A 16,822-nucleotide genomic window follows, 5' to 3' on the forward strand; every position below is an offset into this window, starting at 1 on the left:
CTGGCTTCAATTCCCACTGCCAAATGGACTCAGCACGAAAGCTTCCCCTTTTCAAGCTCGTCCCCTCAGGTTCTACTACCACCCATCAATCGCTTCCTCATCAGAGAGCAGTGCTCCGGGAGGACGGTGGGGTGACTTTACTGTACGCTGCATCAGATCTCTCAGCCATGCATTTAACATCGAAACATAGAAATTAAGTGCAGGAGTAGGCCATTCAGCCCTTCAAGTCAGGCAGAATCCGAGGAGCAGGAAAATCAGGATGCTGCCTGACTTGCTTCGCGTTTCCAGCGCCACTCTGATCGAGACTCTGATTTCCAGCGCCACTCTGATCGAGATTCTGATTTCCAGCGCCACTCTGATCGAGACTCTGATTTCCAGCAACTGCAGTCCTCACTTGTTCCATTCAGTCCTTCAAGACATCACCACCATTCAATGTGATCATGACTGAACATGTAATTTCAGTAACCACTCCACTCCAGCTTCCTCTCCTTCCTCTTCCTCCCCTGGATCCCTTTAGCTGCAAGGTCTACGTCCGGCTCCCTCTTGAGTGTATCTCACAAACCGGCATAGCCGCATCTTCCTGTGGGAGACAAGTCCACAGGTTCACCACTCTCTGAGAGAAAAATTCTTCCTGAATCGCTTGCCCTTCGTTCGGAGACTGTGACCCCTGGTTCTGGACGCCCCCAACATTGGGAACCGGTGAACTTTTGCTGGGATCCCTCAGTACCAAGCATGGATCTGCATGGGTTTCTCTTCAGAAGGGTCAGTGTGAATGGCCTGCTTCCACACTGTGGTGCTCCTATGATGCCAACAGTGTAGGTTGAGTACCTGCACGTGCTTTCTCAAGCTTGCCTCTGTGTTGACCTTCATGTTAACCCAGCCACTGGGCTTTGTCCTTCTATCGAGAAGAGCAGACGATGCCACTCAGATGACTTTGACTTTCCACTGTGGGTGTAGTACAGTCTGCCAGCAGCAGGGGATGGTGTTGCATCACCTTAATGGCAGGACCGGGTCCAAACTCTGAGGGGTCTGACCCCTTTTTGATTGGAGCGAGGGAGAGGGGAAAGCTCACTGTCATTTGTCGCTACCGGTTGCTTAAAGGTTTTAATTTGCACCCCATTTGCGTGGGAGTTATATGCCCACTGACGGGACGAAGTGACAACAAAATCAGAGTGGGAAACAGAAATTGCTGGAGCAAGTCAGCATCTGGAGTGGGGGTGGGGGAAGGGGAAGAAAGCAGACAAGGTTTCTGGTCCGGTGAGCCTTCTTGAGGACGGCAGTTTTCATTTGTCGCCAAAAAAGGAGGAAGTCTGAAATGATCATCTCCTTGGTAGATGAAAGGACAAGTTGGCCAGGGAGAGCAGAATTGAGAGTATCGTAGGTTTTGTTTGTTGACAAGAGAAGACCGCTCGGCCCTGGGAACGCACGCCTTTGGAGCGAACGGACGGGACTTGAAATCGGCACTCTTGCATTGAGATATGGAGCTGGCCTCTCAAAATGCCGCAGACTCCCCGGCGGGGAATTGAACCCCGGTCTCCCGCGTGACAGGCGGGGATACTAACCACTATACTACCGAGGATTGGACGACAGCGCGCTCTGTCGCATCCGTATTAGGTAGAATGTTCTTATGTGAAATTTGGATTTTGTTGTCAATTTGAGTTCTTCTTTAGATCATCTTCTACCTCTGTGGAGATGATTAAGGGAATAGTTATTGTTGTTTTCATGTTTTATTATTTGACTATCTATCTTTCAAGTAATCCGCCGCCGCTGCTGCTGCTGCTGTAAAACAGCCTTTTCGTTGTGCCCTACCGTCTGTGTTAAACTTCGTCTGCTGCTGATCCACGCGCTCTCTCCCATTACCTGCTTCTAACAAACTGATTTGTGTACGACAGCACAAATCCAACAGCCTGGCTTCAATTCCCACTGCCAAATGGACTCAGCACGAAAGCTTCCCCTTTTCAAGCTCGTCCCCTCAGGTTCTACTACCACCCATCAATCGCTTCCTCATCAGAGAGCAGTGCTCCCGGAGGACGGTGGGGTGACTTTACTGTACGCTGCATCAGATCTCTCAGACATGCATTTAACATCGAAACATAGAAATTAAGTGCAGGAGTAGGCCATTCAGCCCTTCAAGTCAGGCAGAATCCGAGGAGCAGGAAAATCAGGATGCTGCCTGACTTGCTTCGCGTTTCCAGCGCCACTCTGATCGAGACTCTGATTTCCAGCAACTGCAGTCCTCACTTGTTCCATTCAGCCCTTCAAGACATCACCACCATTCAATGTGATCATGACTGAACATGTAATTTCAGTAACCACTCCAGCTTCCTCTCCGTACCCCTGGATCCCTTTAGCTGCAAGGTCTACGTCCGGCTCCCTCTTGAGTGTATCTCACAAACCGGCATAGCCGCATCTTCCTGTGGGAGACAAGTCCACAGGTTCACCACTCTCTGAGAGAAAAATTCTTCCTGAATCGCTTGCCCTTCGTTCGGAGACTGTGACCCCTGGTTCTGGACGCCCCCAACATTGGGAACCGGTGAACTTTTGCTGGGATCCCTCAGTACCAAGCATGGATCTGCATGGGTTTCTCTTCAGAAGGGTCAGTGTGAATGGCCTGCTTCCACACTGTGGTGCTCCTATGATGCCAACAGTGTAGGTTGAGTACCTGCACGTGCTTTCTCAAGCTTGCCTCTGTGTTGACCTTCATGTTAACCCAGCCACTGGGCTTTGTCCTTCTATCGAGAAGAGCAGACGATGCCACTCAGATGACTTTGACTTTCCACTGTGGGTGTAGTACAGTCTGCCAGCAGCAGGGGATGGTGTTGCATCACCTTAATGGCAGGACCGGGTCCAAACTCTGAGGGGTCTGACCCCTTTTTGATTGGAGCGAGGGAGAGGGGAAAGCTCACTGTCATTTGTCGCTACCGGTTGCTTAAAGGTTTTAATTTGCACCCCATTTGCGTGGGAGTTATATGCCCACTGACGGGACGAAGTGACAACAAAATCAGAGTGGGAAAGAGAAATTGCTGGAGCAAGTCAGCATCTGGAGTGGGGGTGGGGGAAGGGGAAGAAAGCAGACAAGGTTTCTGGTCCGGTGAGCCTTCTTGAGGACGGCAGTTTTCATTTGTCGCCAAAAAAGGAGAAAGGACAAGTTGGCCAGGGAGAGCAGAATTGAGAGTATCGTAGGTTTTGTTTGTTGACAAGAGCAGACCGCTCGGCCCTGGGAACGCACGCCTTTGGAGCGAACGGACGGGACTTGAAATCGGCACTCTTGCATTGAGATATGGAGCTGGCCTCTCAAAATGCCGCAGACTCCCCGGCGGGGAATTGAACCCCGGTCTCCCGCGTGACAGGCGGGGATACTAACAACTATACTACCGAGGATTGGACGACAGCGCACTCTGTCGCATCCGTATTAGGTAGAATGTTCTTATGTGAAATTTGGATTTTGTTGTCAATTTGAGTTCTTCTTTAGATCATCTTCTACCTCTGTGGAGATGATTAAGGGAATAGCTATTGTTGTTTTCATGTTTTATTATTTGACTATCTATCTTTCAAGTAATCCGCCGCCGCTGCTGCTGCTGTAAAACAGCCTTTTCGTTGTGCCCTACCGTCTGTGTTAAACTTCGTCTGCTGCTGATCCACGCGCTCTCTCCCATTACCTGCTTCTAACAAACTGATTTGTGTACGACAGCACAAATCCAACAGCCTGGCTTCAATTCCCACTGCCAAATGGACTCAGCACGAAAGCTTCCCCTTTTCAAGCTCGTCCCCTCAGGTTCTACTACCACCCATCAATCGCTTCCTCATCAGAGAGCAGTGCTCCCGGAGGACGGTGGGGTGACTTTACTGTACGCTGCATCAGATCTCTCAGCCATGCATTTAACATCGAAACATAGAAATTAAGTGCAGGAGTAGGCCATTCAGCCCTTCAAGTCAGGCAGAATCCGAGGAGCAGGAAAATCAGGATGCTGCCTGACTTGCTTCGCGTTTCCAGCGCCACTCTGATCGAGACTCTGATTTCCAGCAACTGCAGTCCTCACTTGTTCCATTCAGCCCTTCAAGACATCACCACCATTCAATGTGATCATGACTGAACATGTAATTTCAGTAACCACTCCACTCCAGCTTCCTCTCCTTCCTCTTCCTCCCCTGGATCCCTTTAGCTGCAAGGTCTACGTCCGGCTCCCTCTTGAGTGTATCTCACAAACCGGCATAGCCGCATCTTCCTGTGGGAGACAAGTCCACAGGTTCACCACTCTCTGAGAGAAAAATTCTTCCTGAATCGCTTGCCCTTCGTTCGGAGACTGTGACCCCTGGTTCTGGACGCCCCCAACATTGGGAACCGGTGAACGTTTGCTGGGATCCCTCAGTACCAAGCATGGATCTGCATGGGTTTCTCTTCAGAAGGGTCAGTGTGAATGGCCTGCTTCCACACTGTGGTGCTCCTATGATGCCAACAGTGTAGGTTGAGTACCTGCACGTGCTTTCTCAAGCTTGCCTCTGTGTTGACCTTCATGTTAACCCAGCCACTGGGCTTTGTCCTTCTATCGAGAAGAGCAGACGATGCCACTCAGATGACTTTGACTTTCCACTGTGGGTGTAGTACAGTCTGCCAGCAGCAGGGGATGGTGTTGCATCACCTTAATGGCAGGACCGGGTCCAAACTCTGAGGGGTCTGACCCCTTTTTGATTGGAGCGAGGGAGAGGGGAAAGCTCACTGTCATTTGTCGCTACCGGTTGCTTAAAGGTTTTAATTTGCACCCCATTTGCGTGGGAGTTATATGCCCACTGACGGGACGAAGTGACAACAAAATCAGAGTGGGAAACAGAAATTGCTGGAGCAAGTCAGCATCTGGAGTGGGGGTGGGGGAAGGGGAAGAAAGCAGACAAGGTTTCTGGTCCGGTGAGCCTTCTTGAGGACGGCAGTTTTCATTTGTCGCCAAAAAAGGAGGAAGTCTGAAATGATCATCTCCTTGGTAGATGAAAGGACAAGTTGGCCAGGGAGAGCAGAATTGAGAGTATCGTAGGTTTTGTTTGTTGACAAGAGCAGACCGCTCGGCCCTGGGAACGCACGCCTTTGGAGCGAACGGACGGGACTTGAAATCGGCACTCTTGCATTGAGATATGGAGCTGGCCTCTCAAAATGCCGCAGACTCCCCGGCGGGGAATTGAACCCCGGTCTCCCGCGTGACAGGCGGGGATACTAACCACTATACTACCGAGGATTGGACGACAGCGCGCTCTGTCGCATCCGTATTAGGTAGAATGTTCTTATGTGAAATTTGGATTTTGTTGTCAATTTGAGTTCTTCTTTAGATCATCTTCTACCTCTGTGGAGATGATTAAGGGAATAGTTATTGTTGTTTTCATGTTTTATTATTTGACTATCTATCTTTCAAGTAATCCGCCGCCGCTGCTGCTGCTGCTGTAAAACAGCCTTTTCGTTGTGCCCTACCGTCTGTGTTAAACTTCGTCTGCTGCTGATCCACGCGCTCTCTCCCATTACCTGCTTCTAACAAACTGATTTGTGTACGACAGCACAAATCCAACAGCCTGGCTTCAATTCCCACTGCCAAATGGACTCAGCACGAAAGCTTCCCCTTTTCAAGCTCGTCCCCTCAGGTTCTACTACCACCCATCAATCGCTTCCTCATCAGAGAGCAGTGCTCCCGGAGGACGGTGGGGTGACTTTACTGTACGCTGCATCAGATCTCTCAGACATGCATTTAACATCGAAACATAGAAATTAAGTGCAGGAGTAGGCCATTCAGCCCTTCAAGTCAGGCAGAATCCGAGGAGCAGGAAAATCAGGATGCTGCCTGACTTGCTTCGCGTTTCCAGCGCCACTCTGATCGAGACTCTGATTTCCAGCAACTGCAGTCCTCACTTGTTCCATTCAGCCCTTCAAGACATCACCACCATTCAATGTGATCATGACTGAACATGTAATTTCAGTAACCACTCCAGCTTCCTCTCCGTACCCCTGGATCCCTTTAGCTGCAAGGTCTACGTCCGGCTCCCTCTTGAGTGTATCTCACAAACCGGCATAGCCGCATCTTCCTGTGGGAGACAAGTCCACAGGTTCACCACTCTCTGAGAGAAAAATTCTTCCTGAATCGCTTGCCCTTCGTTCGGAGACTGTGACCCCTGGTTCTGGACGCCCCCAACATTGGGAACCGGTGAACTTTTGCTGGGATCCCTCAGTACCAAGCATGGATCTGCATGGGTTTCTCTTCAGAAGGGTCAGTGTGAATGGCCTGCTTCCACACTGTGGTGCTCCTATGATGCCAACAGTGTAGGTTGAGTACCTGCACGTGCTTTCTCAAGCTTGCCTCTGTGTTGACCTTCATGTTAACCCAGCCACTGGGCTTTGTCCTTCTATCGAGAAGAGCAGACGATGCCACTCAGATGACTTTGACTTTCCACTGTGGGTGTAGTACAGTCTGCCAGCAGCAGGGGATGGTGTTGCATCACCTTAATGGCAGGACCGGGTCCAAACTCTGAGGGGTCTGACCCCTTTTTGATTGGAGCGAGGGAGAGGGGAAAGCTCACTGTCATTTGTCGCTACCGGTTGCTTAAAGGTTTTAATTTGCACCCCATTTGCGTGGGAGTTATATGCCCACTGACGGGACGAAGTGACAACAAAATCAGAGTGGGAAAGAGAAATTGCTGGAGCAAGTCAGCATCTGGAGTGGGGGTGGGGGAAGGGGAAGAAAGCAGACAAGGTTTCTGGTCCGGTGAGCCTTCTTGAGGACGGCAGTTTTCATTTGTCGCCAAAAAAGGAGAAAGGACAAGTTGGCCAGGGAGAGCAGAATTGAGAGTATCGTAGGTTTTGTTTGTTGACAAGAGCAGACCGCTCGGCCCTGGGAACGCACGCCTTTGGAGCGAACGGACGGGACTTGAAATCGGCACTCTTGCATTGAGATATGGAGCTGGCCTCTCAAAATGCCGCAGACTCCCCGGCGGGGAATTGAACCCCGGTCTCCCGCGTGACAGGCGGGGATACTAACAACTATACTACCGAGGATTGGACGACAGCGCACTCTGTCGCATCCGTATTAGGTAGAATGTTCTTATGTGAAATTTGGATTTTGTTGTCAATTTGAGTTCTTCTTTAGATCATCTTCTACCTCTGTGGAGATGATTAAGGGAATAGCTATTGTTGTTTTCATGTTTTATTATTTGACTATCTATCTTTCAAGTAATCCGCCGCCGCTGCTGCTGCTGTAAAACAGCCTTTTCGTTGTGCCCTACCGTCTGTGTTAAACTTCGTCTGCTGCTGATCCACGCGCTCTCTCCCATTACCTGCTTCTAACAAACTGATTTGTGTACGACAGCACAAATCCAACAGCCTGGCTTCAATTCCCACTGCCAAATGGACTCAGCACGAAAGCTTCCCCTTTTCAAGCTCGTCCCCTCAGGTTCTACTACCACCCATCAATCGCTTCCTCATCAGAGAGCAGTGCTCCCGGAGGACGGTGGGGTGACTTTACTGTACGCTGCATCAGATCTCTCAGCCATGCATTTAACATCGAAACATAGAAATTAAGTGCAGGAGTAGGCCATTCAGCCCTTCAAGTCAGGCAGAATCCGAGGAGCAGGAAAATCAGGATGCTGCCTGACTTGCTTCGCGTTTCCAGCGCCACTCTGATCGAGACTCTGATTTCCAGCAACTGCAGTCCTCACTTGTTCCATTCAGCCCTTCAAGACATCACCACCATTCAATGTGATCATGACTGAACATGTAATTTCAGTAACCACTCCACTCCAGCTTCCTCTCCTTCCTCTTCCTCCCCTGGATCCCTTTAGCTGCAAGGTCTACGTCCGGCTCCCTCTTGAGTGTATCTCACAAACCGGCATAGCCGCATCTTCCTGTGGGAGACAAGTCCACAGGTTCACCACTCTCTGAGAGAAAAATTCTTCCTGAATCGCTTGCCCTTCGTTCGGAGACTGTGACCCCTGGTTCTGGACGCCCCCAACATTGGGAACCGGTGAACGTTTGCTGGGATCCCTCAGTACCAAGCATGGATCTGCATGGGTTTCTCTTCAGAAGGGTCAGTGTGAATGGCCTGCTTCCACACTGTGGTGCTCCTATGATGCCAACAGTGTAGGTTGAGTACCTGCACGTGCTTTCTCAAGCTTGCCTCTGTGTTGACCTTCATGTTAACCCAGCCACTGGGCTTTGTCCTTCTATCGAGAAGAGCAGACGATGCCACTCAGATGACTTTGACTTTCCACTGTGGGTGTAGTACAGTCTGCCAGCAGCAGGGGATGGTGTTGCATCACCTTAATGGCAGGACCGGGTCCAAACTCTGAGGGGTCTGACCCCTTTTTGATTGGAGCGAGGGAGAGGGGAAAGCTCACTGTCATTTGTCGCTACCGGTTGCTTAAAGGTTTTAATTTGCACCCCATTTGCGTGGGAGTTATATGCCCACTGACGGGACGAAGTGACAACAAAATCAGAGTGGGAAACAGAAATTGCTGGAGCAAGTCAGCATCTGGAGTGGGGGTGGGGGAAGGGGAAGAAAGCAGACAAGGTTTCTGGTCCGGTGAGCCTTCTTGAGGACGGCAGTTTTCATTTGTCGCCAAAAAAGGAGGAAGTCTGAAATGATCATCTCCTTGGTAGATGAAAGGACAAGTTGGCCAGGGAGAGCAGAATTGAGAGTATCGTAGGTTTTGTTTGTTGACAAGAGCAGACCGCTCGGCCCTGGGAACGCACGCCTTTGGAGCGAACGGACGGGACTTGAAATCGGCACTCTTGCATTGAGATATGGAGCTGGCCTCTCAAAATGCCGCAGACTCCCCGGCGGGGAATTGAACCCCGGTCGCCCGCGTGACAGGCGGGGATACTAACCACTATACTACCGAGGATTGGACGACAGCGCGCTCTGTCGCATCCGTATTAGGTAGAATGTTCTTATGTGAAATTTGGATTTTGTTGTCAATTTGAGTTCTTCTTTAGATCATCTTCTACCTCTGTGGAGATGATTAAGGGAATAGTTATTGTTGTTTTCATGTTTTATTATTTGACTATCTATCTTTCAAGTAATCCGCCGCCGCTGCTGCTGCTGCTGTAAAACAGCCTTTTCGTTGTGCCCTACCGTCTGTGTTAAACTTCGTCTGCTGCTGATCCACGCGCTCTCTCCCATTACCTGCTTCTAACAAACTGATTTGTGTACGACAGCACAAATCCAACAGCCTGGCTTCAATTCCCACTGCCAAATGGACTCAGCACGAAAGCTTCCCCTTTTCAAGCTCGTCCCCTCAGGTTCTACTACCACCCATCAATCGCTTCCTCATCAGAGAGCAGTGCTCCCGGAGGACGGTGGGGTGACTTTACTGTACGCTGCATCAGATCTCTCAGCCATGCATTTAACATCGAAACATAGAAATTAAGTGCAGGAGTAGGCCATTCAGCCCTTCAAGTCAGGCAGAATCCGAGGAGCAGGAAAATCAGGATGCTGCCTGACTTGCTTCGCGTTTCCAGCGCCACTCTGATCGAGACTCTGATTTCCAGCGCCACTCTGATCGAGACTCTGATTTCCAGCGCCACTCTGATCGAGACTCTGATTTCCATCAACTGCAGTCCTCACTTGTTCCATTCAGCCCTTCAAGACATCACCACCATTCAATGTGATCATGACTGAACATGTAATTTCAGTAACCACTCCACTCCAGCTTCCTCTCCTTCCTCTTCCTCCCCTGGATCCCTTTAGCTGCAAGGTCTACGTCCGGCTCCCTCTTGAGTGTATCTCACAAACCGGCATAGCCGCATCTTCCTGTGGGAGACAAGTCCACAGGTTCACCACTCTCTGAGAGAAAAATTCTTCCTGAATCGCTTGCCCTTCGTTCGGAGACTGTGACCCCTGGTTCTGGACGCCCCCAACATTGGGAACCGGTGAACGTTTGCTGGGATCCCTCAGTACCAAGCATGGATCTGCATGGGTTTCTCTTCAGAAGGGTCAGTGTGAATGGCCTGCTTCCACACTGTGGTGCTCCTATGATGCCAACAGTGTAGGTTGAGTACCTGCACGTGCTTTCTCAAGCTTGCCTCTGTGTTGACCTTCATGTTAACCCAGCCACTGGGCTTTGTCCTTCTATCGAGAAGAGCAGACGATGCCACTCAGATGACTTTGACTTTCCACTGTGGGTGTAGTACAGTCTGCCAGCAGCAGGGGATGGTGTTGCATCACCTTAATGGCAGGACCGGGTCCAAACTCTGAGGGGTCTGACCCCTTTTTGATTGGAGCGAGGGAGAGGGGAAAGCTCACTGTCATTTGTCGCTACCGGTTGCTTAAAGGTTTTAATTTGCACCCCATTTGCGTGGGAGTTATATGCCCACTGACGGGACGAAGTGACAACAAAATCAGAGTGGGAAACAGAAATTGCTGGAGCAAGTCAGCATCTGGAGTGGGGGTCGGGGAAGGGGAAGAAAGCAGACAAGGTTTCTGGTCCGGTGAGCCTTCTTGAGGACGGCAGTTTTCATTTGTCGCCAAAAAAGGAGGAAGTCTGAAATGATCATCTCCTTGGTAGATGAAAGGACAAGTTGGCCAGGGAGAGCAGAATTGAGAGTATCGTAGGTTTTGTTTGTTGACAAGAGCAGACCGCTCGGCCCTGGGAACGCACGCCTTTGGAGCGAACGGACGGGACTTGAAATCGGCACTCTTGCATTGAGATATGGAGCTGGCCTCTCAAAATGCCGCAGACTCCCCGGCGGGGAATTGAACCCCGGTCTCCCGCGTGACAGGCGGGGATACTAACCACTATACTACCGAGGATTGGACGACAGCGCGCTCTGTCGCATCCGTATTAGGTAGAATGTTCTTATGTGAAATTTGGATTTTGTTGTCAATTTGAGTTCTTCTTTAGATCATCTTCTACCTCTGTGGAGATGATTAAGGGAATAGTTATTGTTGTTTTCATGTTTTATTATTTGACTATCTATCTTTCAAGTAACCGCCGCCGCTGCTGCTGCTGCTGTAAAACAGCCTTTTCGTTGTGCCCTACCGTCTGTGTTAAACTTCGTCTGCTGCTGATCCACGCGCTCTCTCCCATTACCTGCTTCTAACAAACTGATTTGTGTACGACAGCACAAATCCAACAGCCTGGCTTCAATTCCCACTGCCAAATGGACTCAGCACGAAAGCTTCCCCTTTTCAAGCTCGTCCCCTCAGGTTCTACTACCACCCATCAATCGCTTCCTCATCAGAGAGCAGTGCTCCCGGAGGACGGTGGGGTGACTTTACTGTACGCTGCATCAGATCTCTCAGCCATGCATTTAACATCGAAACATAGAAATTAAGTGCAGGAGTAGGCCATTCAGCCCTTCAAGTCAGGCAGAATCCGAGGAGCAGGAAAATCAGGATGCTGCCTGACTTGCTTCGCGTTTCCAGCGCCACTCTGATCGAGACTCTGATTTCCAGCGCCACTCTGATCGAGACTCTGATTTCCATCAACTGCAGTCCTCACTTGTTCCATTCAGCCCTTCAAGACATCACCACCATTCAATGTGATCATGACTGAACATGTAATTTCAGTAACCACTCCACTCCAGCTTCCTCTCCTTCCTCTTCCTCCCCTGGATCCCTTTAGCTGCAAGGTCTACGTCCGGCTCCCTCTTGAGTGTATCTCACAAACCGGCATAGCCGCATCTTCCTGTGGGAGACAAGTCCACAGGTTCACCACTCTCTGAGAGAAAAATTCTTCCTGAATCGCTTGCCCTTCGTTCGGAGACTGTGACCCCTGGTTCTGGACGCCCCCAACATTGGGAACCGGTGAACGTTTGCTGGGATCCCTCAGTACCAAGCATGGATCTGCATGGGTTTCTCTTCAGAAGGGTCAGTGTGAATGGCCTGCTTCCACACTGTGGTGCTCCTATGATGCCAACAGTGTAGGTTGAGTACCTGCACGTGCTTTCTCAAGCTTGCCTCTGTGTTGACCTTCATGTTAACCCAGCCACTGGGCTTTGTCCTTCTATCGAGAAGAGCAGACGATGCCACTCAGATGACTTTGACTTTCCACTGTGGGTGTAGTACAGTCTGCCAGCAGCAGGGGATGGTGTTGCATCACCTTAATGGCAGGACCGGGTCCAAACTCTGAGGGGTCTGACCCCTTTTTGATTGGAGCGAGGGAGAGGGGAAAGCTCACTGTCATTTGTCGCTACCGGTTGCTTAAAGGTTTTAATTTGCACCCCATTTGCGTGGGAGTTATATGCCCACTGACGGGACGAAGTGACAACAAAATCAGAGTGGGAAAGAGAAATTGCTGGAGCAAGTCAGCATCTGGAGTGGGGGTGGGGGAAGGGGAAGAAAGCAGACAAGGTTTCTGGTCCGGTGAGCCTTCTTGAGGACGGCAGTTTTCATTTGTCGCCAAAAAAGGAGGAAGTCTGAAATGATCATCTCCTTGGTAGATGAAAGGACAAGTTGGCCAGGGAGAGCAGAATTGAGAGTATCGTAGGTTTTGTTTGTTGACAAGAGCAGACCGCTCGGCCCTGGGAACGCACGCCTTTGGAGCGAACGGACGGGACTTGAAATCGGCACTCTTGCATTGAGATATGGAGCTGGCCTCTCAAAATGCCGCAGACTCCCCGGCGGGGAATTGAACCCCGGTCTCCCGCGTGACAGGCGGGGATACTAACCACTATACTACCGAGGATTGGACGACAGCGCACTCTGTCGCATCCGTATTAGGTAGAATGTTCTTATGTGAAATTTGGATTTTGTTGTCAATTTGAGTTCTTCTTTAGATCATCTTCTACCTCTGTGGAGATGATTAAGGGAATAGTTATTGTTGTTTTCATGTTTTATTATTTGACTATCTATCTTTCAAGTAATCCGCCGCCGCTGCTGCTGCTGCTGTAAAACAGCCTTTTCGTTGTGCCCTACCGTCTGTGTTAAACTTCGTCTGCTGCTGATCCACGCGCTCTCTCCCATTACCTGCTTCTAACAAACTGATTTGTGTACGACAGCACAAATCCAACAGCCTGGCTTCAATTCCCACTGCCAAATGGACTCAGCACGAAAGCTTCCCCTTTTCAAGCTCGTCCCCTCAGGTTCTACTACCACCCATCAATCGCTTCCTCATCAGAGAGCAGTGCTCCCGGAGGACGGTGGGGTGACTTTACTGTACGCTGCATCAGATCTCTCAGCCATGCATTTAACATCGAAACATAGAAATTAAGTGCAGGAGTAGGCCATTCAGCCCTTCAAGTCAGGCAGAATCCGAGGAGCAGGAAAATCAGGATGCTGCCTGACTTGCTTCGCGTTTCCAGCGCCACTCTGATCGAGACTCTGATTTCCAGCGCCACTCTGATCGAGACTCTGATTTCCAGCGCCACTCTGATCGAGACTCTGATTTCCATCAACTGCAGTCCTCACTTGTTCCATTCAGCCCTTCAAGACATCACCACCATTCAATGTGATCATGACTGAACATGTAATTTCAGTAACCACTCCACTCCAGCTTCCTCTCCTTCCTCTTCCTCCCCTGGATCCCTTTAGCTGCAAGGTCTACGTCCGGCTCCCTCTTGAGTGTATCTCACAAACCGGCATAGCCGCATCTTCCTGTGGGAGACAAGTCCACAGGTTCACCACTCTCTGAGAGAAAAATTCTTCCTGAATCGCTTGCCCTTCGTTCGGAGACTGTGACCCCTGGTTCTGGACGCCCCCAACATTGGGAACCGGTGAACGTTTGCTGGGATCCCTCAGTACCAAGCATGGATCTGCATGGGTTTCTCTTCAGAAGGGTCAGTGTGAATGGCCTGCTTCCACACTGTGGTGCTCCTATGATGCCAACAGTGTAGGTTGAGTACCTGCACGTGCTTTCTCAAGCTTGCCTCTGTGTTGACCTTCATGTTAACCCAGCCACTGGGCTTTGTCCTTCTATCGAGAAGAGCAGACGATGCCACTCAGATGACTTTGACTTTCCACTGTGGGTGTAGTACAGTCTGCCAGCAGCAGGGGATGGTGTTGCATCACCTTAATGGCAGGACCGGGTCCAAACTCTGAGGGGTCTGACCCCTTTTTGATTGGAGCGAGGGAGAGGGGAAAGCTCACTGTCATTTGTCGCTACCGGTTGCTTAAAGGTTTTAATTTGCACCCCATTTGCGTGGGAGTTATATGCCCACTGACGGGACGAAGTGACAACAAAATCAGAGTGGGAAAGAGAAATTGCTGGAGCAAGTCAGCATCTGGAGTGGGGGTCGGGGAAGGGGAAGAAAGCAGACAAGGTTTCTGGTCCGGTGAGCCTTCTTGAGGACGGCAGTTTTCATTTGTCGCCAAAAAATGAGGAAGTCTGAAATGATCATCTCCTTGGTAGATGAAAGGACAAGTTGGCCAGGGAGAGCAGAATTGAGAGTATCGTAGGTTTTGTTTGTTGACAAGAGCAGACCGCTCGGCCCTGGGAACGCACGCCTTTGGAGCGAACGGACGGGACTTGAAATCGGCACTCTTGCATTGAGATATGGAGCTGGCCTCTCAAAATGCCGCAGACTCCCCGGCGGGGAATTGAACCCCGGTCTCCCGCGTGACAGGCGGGGATACTAACCACTATACTACCGAGGATTGGACGACAGCGCACTCTGTCGCATCCGTATTAGGTAGAATGTTCTTATGTGAAATTTGGATTCTGTTGTCAATTTGAGTTCTTCTTTAGATCATCTTCTACCTCTGTGGAGATGATTAAGGGAATAGTTATTGTTGTTTTCATGTTTTATTATTTGACTATCTATCTTTCAAGTAATCCGCCGCCGCTGCTGCTGCTGCTGTAAAACAGCCTTTTCGTTGTGCCCTACCGTCTGTGTTAAACTTCGTCTGCTGCTGATCCACGCGCTCTCTCCCATTACCTGCTTCTAACAAACTGATTTGTGTACGACAGCACAAATCCAACAGCCTGGCTTCAATTCCCACTGCCAAATGGACTCAGCACGAAAGCTTCCCCTTTTCAAGCTCGTCCCCTCAGGTTCTACTACCACCCATCAATCGCTTCCTCATCAGAGAGCAGTGCTCCCGGAGGACGGTGGGGTGACTTTACTGTACGCTGCATCAGATCTCTCAGCCATGCATTTAACATCGAAACATAGAAATTAAGTGCAGGAGTAGGCCATTCAGCCCTTCAAGTCAGGCAGAATCCGAGGAGCAGGAAAATCAGGATGCTGCCTGACTTGCTTCGCGTTTCCAGCGCCACTCTGATCGAGACTCTGATTTCCAGCGCCACTCTGATCGAGACTCTGATTTCCAGCGCCACTCTGATCGAGACTCTGATTTCCATCAACTGCAGTCCTCACTTGTTCCATTCAGCCCTTCAAGACATCACCACCATTCAATGTGATCATGACTGAACATGTAATTTCAGTAACCACTCCACTCCAGCTTCCTCTCCTTCCTCTTCCTCCCCTGGATCCCTTTAGCTGCAAGGTCTACGTCCGGCTCCCTCTTGAGTGTATCTCACAAACCGGCATAGCCGCATCTTCCTGTGGGAGACAAGTCCACAGGTTCACCACTCTCTGAGAGAAAAATTCTTCCTGAATCGCTTGCCCTTCGTTCGGAGACTGTGACCCCTGGTTCTGGACGCCCCCAACATTGGGAACCGGTGAACTTTTGCTGGGATCCCTCAGTACCAAGCATGGATCTGCATGGGTTTCTCTTCAGAAGGGTCAGTGTGAATGGCCTGCTTCCACACTGTGGTGCTCCTATGATGCCAACAGTGTAGGTTGAGTACCTGCACGTGCTTTCTCAAGCTTGCCTCTGTGTTGACCTTCATGTTAACCCAGCCACTGGGCTTTGTCCTTCTATCGAGAAGAGCAGACGATGCCACTCAGATGACTTTGACTTTCCACTGTGGGTGTAGTACAGTCTGCCAGCAGCAGGGGATGGTGTTGCATCACCTTAATGGCAGGACCGGGTCCAAACTCTGAGGGGTCTGACCCCTTTTTGATTGGAGCGAGGGAGAGGGGAAAGCTCACTGTCATTTGTCGCTACCGGTTGCTTAAAGGTTTTAATTTGCACCCCATTTGCGTGGGAGTTATATGCCCACTGACGGGACGAAGTGACAACAAAATCAGAGTGGGAAAGAGAAATTGCTGGAGCAAGTCAGCATCTGGAGTGGGGGTGGGGGAAGGGGAAGAAAGCAGACAAGGTTTCTGGTCCGGTGAGCCTTCTTGAGGACGGCAGTTTTCATTTGTCGCCAAAAAAGGAGAAAGGACAAGTTGGCCAGGGAGAGCAGAATTGAGAGTATCGTAGGTTTTGTTTGTTGACAAGAGCAGACCGCTCGGCCCTGGGAACGCACGCCTTTGGAGCGAACGGACGGGACTTGAAATCGGCACTCTTGCATTGAGATATGGAGCTGGCCTCTCAAAATGCCGCAGACTCCCCGGCGGGGAATTGAACCCCGGTCTCCCGCGTGACAGGCGGGGATACTAACAACTATACTACCGAGGATTGGACGACAGCGCACTCTGTCGCATCCGTATTAGGTAGAATGTTCTTATGTGAAATTTGGATTTTGTTGTCAATTTGAGTTCTTCTTTAGATCATCTTCTACCTCTGTGGAGATGATTAAGGGAATAGCTATTGTTGTTTTCATGTTTTATTATTTGACTATCTATCTTTCAAGTAATCCGCCGCCGCTGCTGCTGCTGTAAAACAGCCTTTTCGTTGTGCCCTACCGTCTGTGTTAAACTTCGTCTGCTGCTGATCCACGCGCTCTCTCCCATTACCTGCTTCTAACAAACTGATTTGTGTACGACAGCACAAATCCAACAGCCTGGCTTCAATTCCCACTGCCAAATGGACTCAGCACGAAAGCTTCCCCTTTTCAAGCTCGT

At 50.2% G+C, this 16,822-nt stretch overlaps 9 non-coding genes across 9 annotated transcripts; all 9 read right to left on the reverse strand.

The window, feature by feature from the left end:
* Positions 1–1,507: 1,507 nt before the first annotated feature.
* On the reverse strand, positions 1,508–1,579 carry trnad-guc (transfer RNA aspartic acid (anticodon GUC)). Its single transcript has one exon. It is a non-coding gene; the product is annotated as a tRNA-Asp (tRNA).
* Positions 1,580–3,309: 1,730 nt separating this feature from the next.
* Positions 3,310–3,381, reverse strand: trnad-guc (transfer RNA aspartic acid (anticodon GUC)). The gene has a single exon. It is a non-coding gene; the product is annotated as a tRNA-Asp (tRNA).
* Positions 3,382–5,153: 1,772 nt separating this feature from the next.
* On the reverse strand, positions 5,154–5,225 carry trnad-guc (transfer RNA aspartic acid (anticodon GUC)). Its single transcript has one exon. It is a non-coding gene; the product is annotated as a tRNA-Asp (tRNA).
* A 1,730-nt stretch (positions 5,226–6,955) lies between these two features.
* On the reverse strand, positions 6,956–7,027 carry trnad-guc (transfer RNA aspartic acid (anticodon GUC)). Its single transcript has one exon. It is a non-coding gene; the product is annotated as a tRNA-Asp (tRNA).
* A 1,772-nt stretch (positions 7,028–8,799) lies between these two features.
* trnad-guc (transfer RNA aspartic acid (anticodon GUC)) lies at positions 8,800–8,871 on the reverse strand. The gene has a single exon. It is a non-coding gene; the product is annotated as a tRNA-Asp (tRNA).
* A 1,835-nt stretch (positions 8,872–10,706) lies between these two features.
* On the reverse strand, positions 10,707–10,778 carry trnad-guc (transfer RNA aspartic acid (anticodon GUC)). The gene has a single exon. It is a non-coding gene; the product is annotated as a tRNA-Asp (tRNA).
* Positions 10,779–12,582: 1,804 nt separating this feature from the next.
* Positions 12,583–12,654, reverse strand: trnad-guc (transfer RNA aspartic acid (anticodon GUC)). The gene has a single exon. It is a non-coding gene; the product is annotated as a tRNA-Asp (tRNA).
* Positions 12,655–14,489: 1,835 nt separating this feature from the next.
* Positions 14,490–14,561, reverse strand: trnad-guc (transfer RNA aspartic acid (anticodon GUC)). The gene has a single exon. It is a non-coding gene; the product is annotated as a tRNA-Asp (tRNA).
* Positions 14,562–16,364: 1,803 nt separating this feature from the next.
* On the reverse strand, positions 16,365–16,436 carry trnad-guc (transfer RNA aspartic acid (anticodon GUC)). Its single transcript has one exon. It is a non-coding gene; the product is annotated as a tRNA-Asp (tRNA).
* Positions 16,437–16,822: the final 386 nt, after the last annotated feature.

The sequence above is a fragment of the Chiloscyllium punctatum genome, chromosome 30, assembly GCF_047496795.1.
Source record: "Chiloscyllium punctatum isolate Juve2018m chromosome 30, sChiPun1.3, whole genome shotgun sequence".
NCBI lineage: Eukaryota > Metazoa > Chordata > Chondrichthyes > Orectolobiformes > Hemiscylliidae > Chiloscyllium > Chiloscyllium punctatum.